This window comes from Schistocerca piceifrons, chromosome 1, assembly GCF_021461385.2.
Source record: "Schistocerca piceifrons isolate TAMUIC-IGC-003096 chromosome 1, iqSchPice1.1, whole genome shotgun sequence".
NCBI classification, from domain to species: Eukaryota; Metazoa; Arthropoda; class Insecta; order Orthoptera; family Acrididae; genus Schistocerca; species Schistocerca piceifrons.
Window position 1 is genome coordinate 1109708854 of NC_060138.1, and position 16814 is coordinate 1109725667.

At 41.9% G+C, this 16814-nt stretch overlaps 1 protein-coding gene across 3 annotated transcripts in view; it reads right to left on the reverse strand.

Annotated features, from left to right (window-relative positions):
* The window catches only part of LOC124798990 (caspase-1-like), a 135000-nt gene extending 118362 nt beyond the window's left edge, over positions 1-16638 (reverse strand). Inside the window, exon 1 of one of the 3 annotated variants that reach the window (XM_047262544.1) lies at positions 16426-16638. The gene's annotated coding sequence lies outside the window, so the exon portion shown is untranslated. The remainder of the gene's footprint in view (positions 1-16425) is intronic. The other 2 variants (XM_047262537.1, XM_047262529.1) reach the window with 2 other exon arrangements.
* Between the last annotated feature and the right edge of the window lie 176 nt (positions 16639-16814).

Sequence of the window (16814 nt, forward strand, 5' to 3'; positions counted from 1 at the left end):
GACGCAAAATAACGAAAAGTTTGAGGTCATCCACATGAGTGCTAAAAGGAATTCGTTAAACTTCGGTTACACGATAACTCAGTCAAATCTAAAGGCCGTAAATTCAACTAAGTGCTTAGGAATTGCAATTACGAACAACAAAAACTGGAAGTAACACATAGAAAATTTTGTGGGAAAGGCTAACCATAGAATGCGTTTGATTGGCAGGACACGTAGAAAATGTAACAGATCTACTAAGGAGACTACCTACACTACGCTTGTCCGTCCTCTTTTAGAATACCGCTGACCGGTGTGGGATCCTTACGAGATAGGAATGGCGGAGTACATTGAAAAAGTTCAAAGAAGGGCAGCACGTTTTGTGTTATCGTGAAATATGGGAGAGAGTGTCGCTGAAATGATACAGGATTTGGCCTGAATATCATTAAAAGAAAGGCGTTTCCCGTTGCGACGGAATCTTTTCACGAAATTCCAACCACCAACTTTCTCCTCCGAATTCGAAAATATTTTGTTCACAACGACGTATATAAGGAGAAACGATCACCACGATAAAATAAGGGAAATCAGAGCTTGCACGGAAAGATATAGGTGTTCGTTCTTTTCGCACACTCTACTAGGTTGGAATAATTGAGAATTGTGAATGTGGCTCCATGAAACCTCTGCCAGACATTTAAATGTGATTTGCAAGAGTATTCATGTAGATGTAGATGTAGCCTACCCATCATCACTAATAAATTTTTAGATCAGTCTATATCTTCTCCTGGGTACGCCTTACAATCCAGTATCTGACTTCGGAATATCTGCCCGACCGTGCTGTAGTGTGACTGCAATATAGCCGTACCGCCCGGCCTTTTCCAAGTATACCTCCTCCTCTTGTGATCCTTGAACAGAACATTCACTATTACTAGCTGAAATTTATTATAGACCTCAATTAAACTTCCTCCTCTCTCTCGTTCCTACAACCATGCCCATACTCCCCGTAACACTTTGACCTACTCCTTCCCCTACAACAGTATTTCAATACCCCATGACTATTAAATTTTCATCTCTCTTTACGTACTGAATTACCTGCTAAATCTTCTCATATTGTTTCTCTATCTTTTCATATTATGCTCAGTATTCTCATATACTTTCCCTGTATCTTCATCTTATGCTTGCGACGACGGCATGAATACCTAAAATCTTATTATCTGTGTTTGTTTGCCGTCTAGTCTGATGACAGCAACCCTATCACTGAACTGTTCACAGTAAATCACTCTATGCACTACCTCCCTATTCATAAGGTTATACTATTTTCTTCTTCTGTTGATGTTACCCTACACTTATCTAACCTGAAATCCTTGTCTTCTTTCCATTTCACTTCACTGATCCCCTCTACATCTAAACTGAGCCTTAGCATTTCCCTTTTCAGATATTTTAGTTCTCCTACCACGTACAAACTCCTTACATTCCAAGCCTCGATTCATAGAACGTTATCCTTTTCTTTGGTTATCGATTAGGGGACAAGTCCGGAATCGTAGGCCCATGGAGAGATCATCATGACAATTATTCCAATTATTCAGTTACAGGAGACATGTCCCGTGGATACACTTTATGTGTCTTTAATGCTGTGGTTCTCATTGCCGTCTGCATCCTCATGTCTTTGAACATTGCTGATTCTTCAGCCGTTAGGTGTAGTTACCCACTCAAGGCCCAGAACCTCAATCAGCTCCTCGGCCACGTTTGACAATCCCCTTAGCCGAATGACGGTGACTTCCATGCCGGAAGTCTTCAGCCGCCATTGCTGATAATTTTTATTCAGGACTTAAGCGGTGGGTTGGTTCCAACCCCGAACGGCGGACGTTTTGATTACTAATCGAATATGCTGGAGTAGAGGTACATAGAGAGTCAAAGGTTGATTCTTTTATTTACCAAAATCCTTTGCTTTTTTCATTGGTGTATGTCCTGACAAAACTCTACCATCTGGTGAGCAAGATTTATGAGACAGGTGAAATACCCTCAGACTTAAGAAGAATTTAATAATTCCAATCCCAAAGAAAGCAGGTGTTGACAGATGTGAAAATTACCGAACTATCAGTTTAATAAGTCACGGCTGCAAAATCCTAACGCGAATTCTTTACAGACGAATGGAGAAACTGGTAGAAGCCGACCTCGGGGAAGATCAGTTTGGATTCAGTAGAAATGTTGGAACACGTGAGGCAATACCGACCCTATGACTTATCTTAGAAGAAAGATTAAGGAAAGGCAAACCTACGTTTCTAGCATTTGTAGACTTGGAGAAAGCTTTTGACAATGTTGACTGGAATACTCTCTTTCAAATTCTAAAGGTGGGAGAGGTAAAATACAGGGAGCGAAAGGTTATTTACAATTTGTACAGAAGCCAGATGGCAGTTATAAGAGTCGAGGGACATGAAAGGGAGGCAGTGGTTGGGAAGGGAGTGAGACACGGTTGTAGCCTCTCCCCGATGCTATTCAATCTGTATATTGCGCAAGCAGTAAAGGAAACAAAAGTAAAGTTCGGAGTAGGTATTAAAATCCATGGAAAAGAAAAAAAAAATCTTTCAGATCCGCCGATGACATTGTAATTCTGTCAGAGACAGCAAAGGACTTGGAAGAGCAGTTGAACGGAATGGACAGTGTCTTGAAAGGAGGATATAAGATGAACAACAACAAAAGCAAAACGAGGATAATGGAATGTAGTCGAATTAAGTCGGGTGATGCTGAGGGAATTAGATTAGGAAATGAGACACTTAAAGTAGTAAAGGAGTTTTGCTATTTGGGGAGCAAAATAACTGATGACGGTCAAAATAGAGAGGATATAAAATGTAGACTGGCAATGGCAAGGAAAGCCTTTCTGAAGAAGAGAAATTTGTTAACATCGAGTATAGATTTAAGTGTCAGGAAGTCGTTTCTGAAAGTATTTGTATGGAGTGTAGCCACGTGTGGAAGTGAAACATCGACGATAAATAGTTTAGACGAGAATAGAAGCTTTCGAAATGTTGTGCTACAGAAGAATGCTGAAGATTAAATGGGTAGATCACATAACTAATGAGGAGGTATTGAATAGAATTGGGGAGAAGAGGAGTTTGTGGCACAACTTGACCAGAAGAAGGGATCTGTTGGTAGGACATGTTCCGAGGCATCAAGGGATCACCAGTTTAGTACTGGAGGGCAGCGTGGAGGTTAAAAATCGTAGAGGGAGACCAAGAGATGAATACACTAAGCAGATTCAGAAGGATGTAGGCTGCAGTAGGTACTGGGAGATGAAGAAGCTTGCACAGGATAGAGTAGCATGGAGAGCTGCATCAAATCAGTCTCAGGACTGAAGACCACAACTGCAACATTTTTTTAAACATGGCGATAGCCAGAGAATATCCAGTTCTAACAATGGAAACGCCGTGGATCGCCTCCTCATTGGTGTAACACCCCAACTCTGTGATTAGTTAAGAGAGACACTACTGATGAAATTCGAGAAAAATGGAAATTGTCTGAATTAGAGAGTGCGGATAACTGCAAGATTGAGTTCACTAAGGAAGTGCCAAAAATCAAGAATATTTTTCTCGCCGTCAGTAAGCAAGTAGTAAATCTCGAGTCCGCAAATCAACTTCATGGAGCTCGTCTTCGCTTTCGGGAAGCATCCCGAGCCCAGAAAGAGGACGACGGGAGGAGGTATTTGGCGAGGAGTCGTTAGGGTAATTAGGAACAACATCTGTCGCACCAAGAACCGCACACCCATCGGCGATCTGCACACCAAGCGATGCTTGACCGTGTCCAGTGCATCTCAATGGGGTGTCTGCAAGGTGAATCCTGTGAAGGTGTGACCGGCATAGTCGCTTCGCATTGACCGTAAGGTACCGTGCAGACTAGCTGTGCAACGATGCCATAGCGCCATCTGAGAACTGACTAAAAGGGCTATTGCTGTGTCAGGGGCATGATACAGACCCAAACAGCCCCCGCACGGTGGGAGAGTGAGGGTCTCGTGCTGTATCTTGAACATACGAGCCTAGTACCGCTAGCATGTTGCGAGCCATAGACTGCCGAATAGGAAGTGTCTGTGCCATATAGGGGATACGTGATGCCAAATATACATTTACATACTGTTTCTGGTTCAGAAGATCGAAGGCGTATAAACGATGATCTACGAGCCCAGCTCATAGTTTAGGCACCGGCAGTTGAGGGCAATCGTGCGCCGCAGATCCCATGCGAAATCGAGTCCTCAGCATCGGACAGTAGCAGCTGCACGCAATGTAACAGCACCGTCCGCAGGAAGCCCAGCATCTCGATTTTCCGACGTTAAGGCCGTGGGTGGTAACTCCGTGATCTCAGCACCGCTACGAAGAATGATTATGACAATGTCCGCACAAGCAGTGCAACTGAGTACATGGTCAGCGAGAGACGTCCCAGACAGTCGTTAACGGAGACCCCGGAGCAGTGGTTCCACGGCGAAAGCATACAACAGTGCTGAGAGTGGGAAGGTATGAGACAGCCATTGTAGAGAACACGGGTGTGCCTCCACGAAGGAGACGCATTACGACTTCGACGGTAGTGTCAGGGTATCCCATATTGCAGAGCACCCCTTTCAGGAAGTCGTGATCGACCCGATCGAACGCCTGGCTGAAGTCAAGAGCTGCCAAAAGGTGACCGACACGGCGAGAGTGACCAAGAGCGATTACGTTCCGATAGCGACAGAGGGCAGTGGGGATGTTACTGGCACCTCCCAAAGAAGTTTGATCAGGGGAAACCACGTACCGGATCGTCCGATTTAGCTGTGCAGCCGACAGGCGGGTAAAGATACGCTACTGGCCATTAAAATTGATACAACAAGAAGAAATGCAGATGATAAACGGGTATTCATTGGACAAATATATTATGCTAGAACTGACACGTGATTACATTTTCACGCAATTCCGGTGCATAGATACTGAGAAATCAGTACCCAGTACGACCACCTCATCAAGAGTAGTGGCTGGCGTATTGCGACGAGCCAGTTGCTCCACCATTGACCAGACGTTTTCAATTGGTGAGAGATCTGGAGAACATGCTGGCCAGGGCAGCAGTCGGACATTTTCTGTATCCATAAAGGCTCATACAGGACCTGCAACATATCGTCGTGCATTATCCTGCTGAAATGTAGGGTTTCACAGGGACCGAATGAAGGGTAGAGCCACGGGTCGTAACACATCTGAAATGTAACGTCCACTGTTCAAAGTGCCGTCAATGCGAACAAGAGGTGACCGAGACGCGTAACTAATGGCACCCCATACCATCACGCCGGGTGATACACCAGTATGGCGATGACGAATACAGGCTTCCAATGTGCGCTCACCGCGATGTCCTCAAAAACGGATGCGACCATCATGATGCTGTAAACAGAACCTGGATTCATCCGAAAAAATGAAGTTTTGCTATTCGTGCACCCAGGTTCGTCGTTGAGTACACCATCGCAGGTGCTCCTGTCTGTGATGCAGCGTCAAGGGTAACCACAGCCATGGTCTCCGAGCTGATAGTCCATGATGCTGGAAACGTCGTCGAACTGTTTGTGCAGATGGTTGTTGTCTTGCAAACGTCTCCATCTGTTGACTCAGGGATCGAGACGTGGCTGCACGATCCGTTACAGCCATGCGGGTAAGAAACCTCTCATCTCGACTGCTAGTGATACGAGGCCGTTGGGATCCAGCACGGCGTTCCGTATTACCCTCCTGAACCCACCGATTCCATATTCTGCTAATAGTCATTGGATCTGAACCAACGCGAGCAGCAATGTCACGATACAATAAACCGCAATCGCCATAGGCTACAATCCGACCTTAATCAAAGTCGGAAACGTGGTGATACGCATTTCTCCTCCTTACACGAGGCATCACAACTACGTTTCACCTGCCAACGCGGTCAACTGATGTTTGTGTATGAGAAATCGGTTGGAAACTTTCCTCATGCCAGCACGTTGTAGGTGTCCCCACCGGCGCCAATCTTGTGTGAATGGTCTGAAAAGCTAATCATTTGCACATCACAGCATCTTCTCCCTGTCGGTTAAATTTCGCGTCTGTAGCACGTCATCTTCGTGGTGTAGCAATTTTAATGGTCAGTAGTGTACAACACAAAGCTCAGAGTAATGCAACAACCTCCGTAGGTGAAAAGTACGGCGATGCGGTTCCATCACTGTTGAGCATAGCGCCTTGGTGGTACGCTTCCATTGCAGTCCGTAACCCATGTACAAGATGCATATCGGCCAATTCATCATCAGTTAACCTATCCGCAAGGCACAGCTAATACTACTGAAAAAAAAAAACTTAGGCAGAACCGAGTAATGCTGAATTCAAACTTGAGGGCGAAGATTAAATTGTTGTCAAAAGCAAGCCCCGTCTCTAAATGAAACAAGTTTGTTCCCAAACGAGACACCCAGAGTATATCATCGACGATTATACTATTCAGCAGATAATTTCAGTGCAATACACAAGGTGTTTCATAATTCATGTTTACACGCTTCTAGAGGCTGTAGAGGGATTTTGTAGCTCAAGTTTATCGGGGGAACCCATGCCCGGAAACGTCATCCGACAAACGCTGCAGAGCGTCAATGTTACAGGCTATGGAGCCTGTAAATGTATGTACTAGTATATACAGGGTGATTCCGTAATGATTGTTACAATCTTTTTCGCATGATCGAGAAGGATAAATGTATCAATTTGAGGTAATCGTCTCTGTACTTGAAACGAACGAATTGAAAGTTATAAGCGGAAACTGTTCTCACACCTCGGACGATGGAATACATGTATTGGTACTGTTTTTGCTAAGATTATCGGGTAGGCTACTTCCTGAGGTGGTGGTATGGACCAAAACGAGAAAAAATGTTTAGTAAACACGGGCTCTAAAATGTACACCTTACCAGCTATGAGCGCTTGTTTAATAGAGATGTTTCACAGTAGCGTTCGTTTCCGCCACAGTTATCTTTACATCAAACTGATACTTCTATCCTTCTCCACGATCCTGAAGTGAAATCACCTTATATACACATACGTTTACAGGCGCCGATGCCTATAACTTTGACGCTATGTAGCGTCGTTGGGTGACATTTCCGGACATGGGTTTCTATGTAAAACTTAATGTACTGCTCTCTCTACAGCCTCTAGAAGTGTGTAATATGAGCTGTAAACACCCTGCAGATACCAACGTAAATCGGGGTAAGAAATCGAAAGAACTCTGCAACGCGCCGCCGTGGACTATGGGTCCGTTACACCAAACTACTCATAAAACAATAACCCAGGTTTCCAAAATTTTGTTGATGCAATACGGATTCTCCCTTTAGAAAACAAATACGCAATACACCTGAGCACATTTTTTTGGAATTCTAGCTACTAGGGATAAAATGCAGAATTTGTGGTTGTCCTCAGCTTGTACTCAAACCAGACTTGAGTTCTAAGACTAAAACGACCCGAAAGAGAAGAAATTGTTGAAAAGAGAACGAGATTAGTTTGTAGACTACGCCCTGTATAACACAATATACATGTACAGGGTTATTACAAATGATTGAAGCGATTTCACAGCTCTACAATAACTTTATTATTTGAGATATTTTCACAATGCTTTGCACACACATACAAAAACTCAAAAAGTTTTTTTAGGCATTCACAAATGTTCGATATGTGCCCCTTTAGTGATTCGGCAGACATCAAGCCGATAATCAAGTTCCTCCCACACTCGGCGCAGCATGTCCCCATCAATGAGTTCGAAACGGTAAGGCTTCTGCTTTGGCCTTTTCCGTAAGATTTTCCAAACCGTCGGCTGTGGTACGTTTAGCTCCCTGCTAGCTTTATTCGTCGACTTCCGCGGGCTACGCGTGAAACTTGCCCGCACGCGTTCAACCGTTTCTTCGCTCACTGCAGGCCGACCCGTTGATTTCCCCTTACAGAGGCATCCAGAAGCTTTAAACTGCGCATACCATCGCCGAATGGAGTTAGCAGTTGGTCGATCTTTGTTGAACTTCGCCCTGAAGTGTCGTTGCACTGTTATGACTGACTGATGTGAGTGCATTTCAAGGACGACATACGCTTTCTCGGCTCCTGTCGCCATTTTGTCTCATTGCGCTCTCGAGCGCTCTGGCGGCAGACACCTGAAGTGCGGCTTCAGCCGAACAAAACTTTATGAGTTTTTCTACGTATCTGTAGTGTGTCGTGACCATATGTCAATGAATAGAGCTACAGTGAATTTATGAAATCGCTTCAATCATTTGTAATAGCCCTGTAGAAACATTAGAGGAAACTATAATTAATAAGAATAGAAAGAGAAGTAAAGTTATGAGGGAAAGATATAAAAACTTGTCGGTTGTCGATAATGAGAGCCCGGATATTCATCAACTGTTCAGTCGTAGAACATACATACATTCGTGCCATTAAACGTGCACCAAGGGTCAGCAAAACAATAAAATTATGCGGTATCAAAATTCAGCTCTATAACAAGACACAGCAACCAAATTCTCCAAATGTTCTTCACTGTGGCTCGTGTGTTTATCAGATAGGACATATTTGAACACAGAAAAAGACCTTTCTACGCCACAAGAAGTGACAGGTGCAAACTTAACTGAAAAAATTTCGCACAAAGTCAGCTCAAGATGGAAGCTTTCTTCATTTTCGCCAAAAAAAAAACTCAAAACCAGAATTTGATCCGATAACTTTGGTCACCTTATTTTGTGATGCAACACTCACTTCTCCATAGGATGATTGCAAAGATTTTTCAGCCTCTTCAATAATTTAGTTACGGTTGTGACCAAACGCAGCTGTTCGCTGTGCCTCCATCTCAGCCTAACGGTGCTCCTAAACTGAAGATGACCGATTAAAAGTTCCAAAATTGGTCATTTTTATAAATGAGATATTCTGGCATATTGACGGTTTACACTAATTGATCATCAAGAACAGATCACTGTTGCCTCCTTACCATGCTGGTTGAAATCTGCAATAGTTGTCAAACATCCTACCAGTTACTTGTGGCTTCCAATTTCGTTATTACCATAGGAAATTGCACAAAATTTGATTTGGTGTAACCTAATTCAGGTTTTGTTTCAAATCAGTTTTTTTGAATGCTAGTTCCGTGTCTTTAATGCAAGCTGCGTGAGTGGCTTCTAAAGTGTATACGACCCAAAACTGGAAAAAAATCAATTAGGGGGCAGTAACTTAAGCTTCTTTTAAGTAGAATGAAGCTCACGCATACTAACTTCAATAAATGTACTGGAATTTACGATCTCTTATTATAATGAAAGACAGGAACATTTTTCCATGTACTCTATCTACTAGAATTAGTTGTGGCTCCAAAGGTAAATCTGGCAGTATATCTCTAGATGGGGTAACACGGACAGGAGTTTTCAAGAACACCTACAATAGAAAACAAGACAGCATTTGACTTAATTAATGCTCTCAGAATTATGAATCTTTCGTATTTTGTGCGCCTATTTACGTTGTGTGTGGACGATATCAGCGTATTCACATTTTCATATTTTAGACGTGCAACTCCAATTACGCGGCGTAGGGCACGTGCTAAATATGTAACGTGCTTTAAGTTAGGGTAAAATATTTTAATTGCTTTCCTGGTCTTCATCATATATACGACATCATCGCTTAACAACAGGAGGACACCTTTCTATTTAAATTTGTTGGCATGGAGTATACTGACTTCTAGCGACATCTACAGAGCCGAACTAAGATGCCAGAGCACTCTATTAAGTTTACAAGCTGCAACAAAAAAGCGAAATTTCTCGTATTTTGAACGTTTGGCGTAATTCATGTGAAAAAACTTAAGTAAAAGGTGCTATCATGCAATTTGTAGCAATATATGCTCAATGGCTAGAAAAATTATGAAGTACCTGAATATAATGCAGATATATTGATGAAATCGTCAAAATATGCTTATACTACCGAAACGCCCAAAACTTGCAAACATGCATACAACACGCATTTGCATGAAACTCTGGGCTCTACCGGTGGTGCTGTAGTTCTGTTAGTGACGTCATAGGATTTCCTAAGCCGTTTGAACGGAATAGATACTGTCTTGAAAAGCGGACATAAGAAGAACATAAAAAAGTAACAAAGTTAATAGAATGTAGTCGTATTAAATCAGGAGAAGCTTGAGGGTAATGAATCAGATTATGAGGCACTAAAGGTATTTCGTTGGATGATAATAAATATAAACATGAGGGGAACAGAAGGTACTTTTTACAGAAACACGCTGAAGATTAGATCGGGAAATGGAGTAACTGATGAAAAGCTACGGCCTAGAAATGAGACTATAAGACCTATATGACACAGTAATTTGACGAAATGAATGGATAGACTGATAAGGGACGAGTAGCTAACATCAACGTGGTGCTATTGGTGTTTTGTGAAGTGACTTCTCGCTATTTCACGTTGATAAGATATTTCGTAACGTGAAACGCTAAAAATGTTCTGCGATATTTCGACAACGTCCCACATAAAGTAGAACCAATAGAATTGCTTAGGTACCAGTCCTATTTGGTACAGGTCATATACGGAGAAATATTCTAGAATGTGTAGCACCAGTGCCTGCTACGTAGCCTCCTTTGTAGACTGGCCGCATTTCTGCCAGTGAACCACGTTCTGTCACCTACTTTCGTATCCCTACAGACTTTTACACCCAGGTATTCGTATGACCTGAACCACTCTAACTGTGACTCATTGGTATTATAGTTAGATACACTACATTTTTTTCCATTTTATAAACTGCCGAAGGTCACGTTTCTGAACTTTTGAAGCAAGTTGCCAACATTTCCATCACTTTGAAATCTCATCACGATTTAACTGAATATTAGGTTCTTCCAGACAGTACTTCAACACAGATAACTGCATCATCTGAGAAATGTCTGAGGTTAGTGTTAACTTGCATTGTCCACAAGGTCTTTAATAAACAACATTAACAGCAAGGGCCTCAACACACTTCCCTGGGAGACACCCGAATTTATTTCTACACCTGTCGACGACTCTCCATACACGATAACTTGCCGCGCCCTCCGTACCATAAAATTCTCAATCCAGTCACAAATTTTGCTTCATACCTCATACGACCGTACTTTTGAAAATAAACCGAAATGTGATACTGAGTCAAATGCTTTTCGGAAATCGAGAAATTCTCCATCTATTCGACTGCCTTGATCGACGGCTTTAGGTCATGTGAGGAAAGTGCAAGTTGCGTTTCATATGATCGATGTTTTCAGGATCCATGCTGGGTGGCATGGAGATCTTTGTTCCAGATACCTCATTACGTTTAAGCTCAGAATATGTTCTAAAATTTTACAATAAGTGGACTTCAAGGATAATGGGCGGAAACTTTTCTAAATCACTTCTGCTACCCTTCATACAGACTGGTCTGTACTGTCCTAATATTTCCATCAGTTCATGTATTTCAGCCTTGTTTAATTTCTTATTTTGATTAAATTGGTCTTTAAGAAGTTAATAGTGTCTCTAATCAGAACGCTTGTATAGTGGTTGCAAATACTAAATCTTACGAACTACTTCTTGCACATTGTGAACAGTATATTTCGCCCCATAAGTGTAAAGCTCTTTCAGTATAGTATTTTTTTTTTTTTTTTTTTTTTGCTCACTAAATACTCCGAGCTGTAAAATGAACACCATGTTCAAGGAGTTTTACACTTCTGGGACGAAAGTATGTGTGGGACGAATCTATGTTCCTATCGAGATCTAATAGGACATAAATGATTTCTTTTTTTTTCTGGCAGAATTTCCATTTCGATAATCTCATCAACATCTGCGAAAATACCGCTATACACAGCATTAACATTGTACACAAAAAATGGTTATTATGTATACACATTTACATATGAATGTGTAATGTGAATCTAAAATGGTTCTTTGCACATATTTACGTCTGATCGTATAAATGATGATTGCGACATAAAACTAAGCCTTCCCTGCGGCACACCTGATATTACGTTGGTGCATATGTTCGTAGCGTTTTTCCCTAAGTTTAATAAACAAAACAGACACACATGACAGACTTCAATCGTCAATAATATATTCTCCTTCACTATTTACAACTGTCTGTCAACCCCGAACAACTTTTAGATTTCGCGATTGTAGGAATCATGTGGTTGCGAGGCGAAGAACTCGTCGATCCTTGTTCGGAACGCATTTTATCCAAAAAGCAAGTTCCCTGAGGGATCTTCAATAGAGAGTGGAACAGGTGAAAATCTGAGGGTGCAAGATCAGATGAACAAGGCAGGTGCGAAATGATTTTCCAATCCAATTCTTGTATAGCGCTTTTTGTGAGTATAGCAGGGTGCGGATGGGCGTTATCGCCGAGTTACATCACTTCACTTCACGCAGCCTTCCTGGTCGTTGTTCTTCGACTGCGTCTGGAAGACGTCCTATTTGTTGTCAGTAAATGCCTGCAGTGATGGTTACACCTCGGGGAAGCAATTCGTAGTACACCACACCGTCGCTATTCCACCAGCTGCATAACATTTTTGGGGATTCATAATGGTCTTTGTGCGAGGAGCTTTGTTTGGGCTCAACCATTCCTTTCTTTTCCTTATGTTAGCATGAACACATCATTTCTAATCACCAGGAAAGATACAGGCTAGGAATGGTCGATGTTGTTCATGAGTCAGTTGATGACGAGCAAGCAGAGACGTACATATGGCCACCACTCAGCTTTGTGATTTTGGTTTAGAGCATTCGGGACCCATTCACCCGAATTTTGAATCTTCCCCATTTCATGCAAATGTCGCACGATGGTGGAACGATCGTAGTTCATCACATTTTCCAGTTGTCGAGTACACTGACTTGAATCATTGAGGATTAATGCATTTAAAAGATCTTCATCGAACCCGGAAGATTTTCCTGAACGTGGCGAGTCACAAATGTCAAAACGATCCTCCTTAAAACGAGATAATCATTTTCCTGCGTGCTCTGTCCAATGGCATTATCACCATACATCGTGTAAATGTTTCCGGCTGCCTGAGCTGATATCGCCCCTCCAGGGTGAGCTCATCAGAAGATTATGTCGGAAATGTTCCAATTTCTCCACTTGGCACCCCATTTTCTAGCGTCCACAGCTCCATTCATTATCTCCGGATGACAAAATGACAATATATAAAATCAAATAGTAATAGCGAATTACAAATAAAAAAATGACAATCGACAAATAAACCCGTAGCAAATGGAATACCAACATGCAAAACCAAAACGCTACGAACTTATGGTCCAACCTAATATTTCACCAATGCTTGTAAATGACTGTCCACGAAGAATACAAACCTGCACCCTGCCTGTCACGAAACTCTGATGAAGTCGTAAATCTGATTAGATATTCAGTAGGAATAGAGTAGACTGAAGTCGAAGATAGTAGTTCGGAAGAATCAGTGTGGAAGGAAGACAAAAGTAATGATAAACGATGAGACGCGTTGAAATTAACTGAGGACGTGGATACTACGATAAGGACTATCACAGTACGCAGATCACTTCAAGAGGCGTGGACATCACTAAAAAGGCTAGTCACAGTCGGACAGTCAAACATACATACAGGGAATATAACTCCGAAGAAATCTTGTGTCACAAAAGAAATATTTCTGTAGGCCGATGAAAAGATGAAGTACAAACGTGGTCATTAAGAGACAGGAATACAGCATTATAAATCACTTAGGAATGAAATAAATAGTAAGTGCAGGGCAGCCGAGACTAAAAGTCTGCAGAAAAAATGTGAATAAATCGAAAAAGAAATAATCGTCAGGAGGACTGTCTAATCATGCAGAGAAGTGAAAACAACCTTCGGTGAAATTAAATGCAAGGGTGGTACCACTAAGAGTGCAATGGCCATTCCACTGTTAAAAGCAGACGAAAAGTCGGATAGGTGGAAAGAGTACTCTGAACGCCTCCATGAGGGCCTGTATGACTTGATAAAAGAAGAAACTGGTCTCGGTTAGGGGAATATAGGGGTCCTGTATTCGAGTTATAATTTAAAACACCTTTCAAATACTTGAGATCAAATAAAACAGAAGGGATATATTACGCTCCATCGAAATTTCTAAAGAAAAACACTGAGAGACATGGCAACCAATTGACAGTTGTATAATGTATAAAACTGGCGACAAAACGTCATACTTTCGGAAAAATATCATGCACGCAATTCCGAAAACAGCAAGAGCAGACAAGTGCAAGAATTATCGTACAATCAGCTGAACAGTTCATGCACCCAAGTTGCTGACAAGAATAATGTACAGAGAAATGGAAAAGCAAATTGAAGATCTGTTATATGACGATCAGTTTGGCTTTACGCAAGGGAAAGGCAGTAGAGAGGCAGTTCTGACATTGTGGTTGATAACGGAAGCAAGACTGAAGAAAAATCAAGCTACTTTCATAGGATCTGTTGACCTGAAAAAAGCATTCGATAGTGGGAAATGGTAAAGTATATTCGAAATTAAGAGAAAAATAAGGGTAAGCTACAGTGAAAGACTGATGATACACAAGGAACAACGACGGTGGAACATCAAAAGCGAAGTACTCGCACTAAAAAGTGTGTAAACAGGAATGCAGTCTATACATCGAAGAAGCAATGACATAATTGAAAGGAGGTTTCAAGAGTCGAATTAAAATTCAAAGTAAACGATATCAACAACATTCGCTGACGACATTCCTATTTTCTGCTACCTAGGCAGAACGGTTGATGAGCGGAGCAAGGAGGACATAAAAAGTAGATAAGCACTGGCAAGAATGGTATTCCTGGCCAAGAGAAGTCTACTCCTAACAAGAGAACCTTCCCATCGCACCCCACTCAGATTTAGTTGTAAGTTGGCACAGTAGATAGGCCTTGAAAAACTGAACACAGGTCAATCGAGAAAACAGCAAGAAGTTGTGTGGAACTATGAAAAACATAAGCAAAATATACGAACTGAGTAGTCCATGAGCAATATAGGCAACATCAAGGAAACTGTGGGCTCAGGAGCACCGTGGTCCTGTGGTTAGCGTGAGTTGCTGGGGAACGAGAGGTCCTTGGTTCTCATCTTCCCTCGACTGAAAATTTTCTTTCTTTATTTTCGCAAAGTTATGATCTGTCCGTTCATTGACGTCTCTGTTCACTGTAATAAGTTTAGTGTCTGTGTTTTGCGACCGCACCGCAAAACCGAGCGATTAGTAAACGAAAGGACGTGCCTCTCCAATGGGAACCGAAAACATTTGATCGCAAGGTCATAGATCAACCGATTCCTCCACAGGAAAACACATCTGATATATTCTCTACGACACTGGTGACGGCATGTGCGTCACATGACAGGAATATGTTGTCGACCCACCTAACTTGTACACTTAGCGAATGAGTAAAAAGATTCTTCTACCCTGCCCGATTTAGGTTTTCTTGTGGATGTGATAATCACCCCCAAAAAAGTGATGAAAACGTAAGAGTTTGTCACATAAACTGAAAATAAAAAATTAAAATTTTCACTCCAGGGAAGACTTGAACCTAAGACCTCTACAGACGGTCTCGCTAACCACGGGACCACGGCACTCCTTCAGTCCCATTATCCTTGTTATTGCCTATCTTCAAATGGGCTACTCAGTTTGTATATTTTCTAATTTTTTTCATAGTTCCACACAATTTCTTCCTGTTTTCTCAATTGATCTGTGTTCAGTTTTTCAAGGCCTATCCACTGTGCCAACTTATAACTAAATCTGAGGGGGGTGCGATGTGGAGGTTCCCTTGTAAGAAACATAGGCTTTAAATCGAGGAAGAAATTGCTGAGAGTGAACGTTTGGAGCACAGCATTGTGTGGTAGTGAAACACAGACTGTGAAAAATCGGAAAAGAAGAGAATCGAAGTATTTGAGATGAGTTGCTATAGAATAACATTGAAAACCAGATGACTTATAAGACAGGTCATTCGGTTGTCCGCAGAATCGGCGAAAAAAGGAACACATGGACAACACTGACATGAAAAACAGAGAGCATGTTAGTACATGTGTTAAGGTCTAGAGGGAACTGTCGAGGGTAAGGTCTGCAGGGGAAGACAGAGATTGGAATACATCCAGCAGATGTCTGAGCGCGTAAAATAAATAATTGAGGACGTACGATGGAAATACTACTTTGAAATGGTCACGCAGAAGAGTAATTCTTGGTGGGTCGCATCAATCCAGTCAGAAGACTGATAACTAAAAGAAAACACGTATTGCTGTCAATGGAGGACGTTTTCCTCCCATGGAAGTCTTAATGTAGAAACTCACAGTACGTTCTCTGATATTCTGCTAGAAAAGAATGTTAGTGACCTTTTCCAGTTCTGGAGAACATATTTTTCCTAATGGAATTTGTCGTCAATGTAATTCTACACACAAGATTGAGTTGTACACAAGAAAACATTCAGCAAGTTTAAGAAAAGCAATAATACAAGCGAAAAAGAAATGAGAATATGCACTGTACTTACGTTATTAAGAGTGCTGTCGCGTCTGGGCCGTGTCTGGTGCTGCGACTTGCACAAGATAGAAGTTATCTCATTCTAGGAGACATGAGTTCCGCGAATGACGTATCATTTGTCCCCGACTCATTACTGGTTGTCGAGTTCGCGAATCAGACGGCAGCAGATTTCAAGTTCCCGTCTTGGAAATACAGAAAATGCCCGCTGACTCCGGATGCGAAGCTTCCTGTTGACGTCGTACAAACGCTCGGGAGAGCTTATCTGTAGTGAGCGAAACGGCCGGCAGAGGCTATCTAAGTCACACAAATTAAAAATACCGCTCGTGATAATATGAAGTATGTAAATCAAAAATATACTCATACTCATTCTTCACTATATTTGGTGAAATGCAAGTTTGA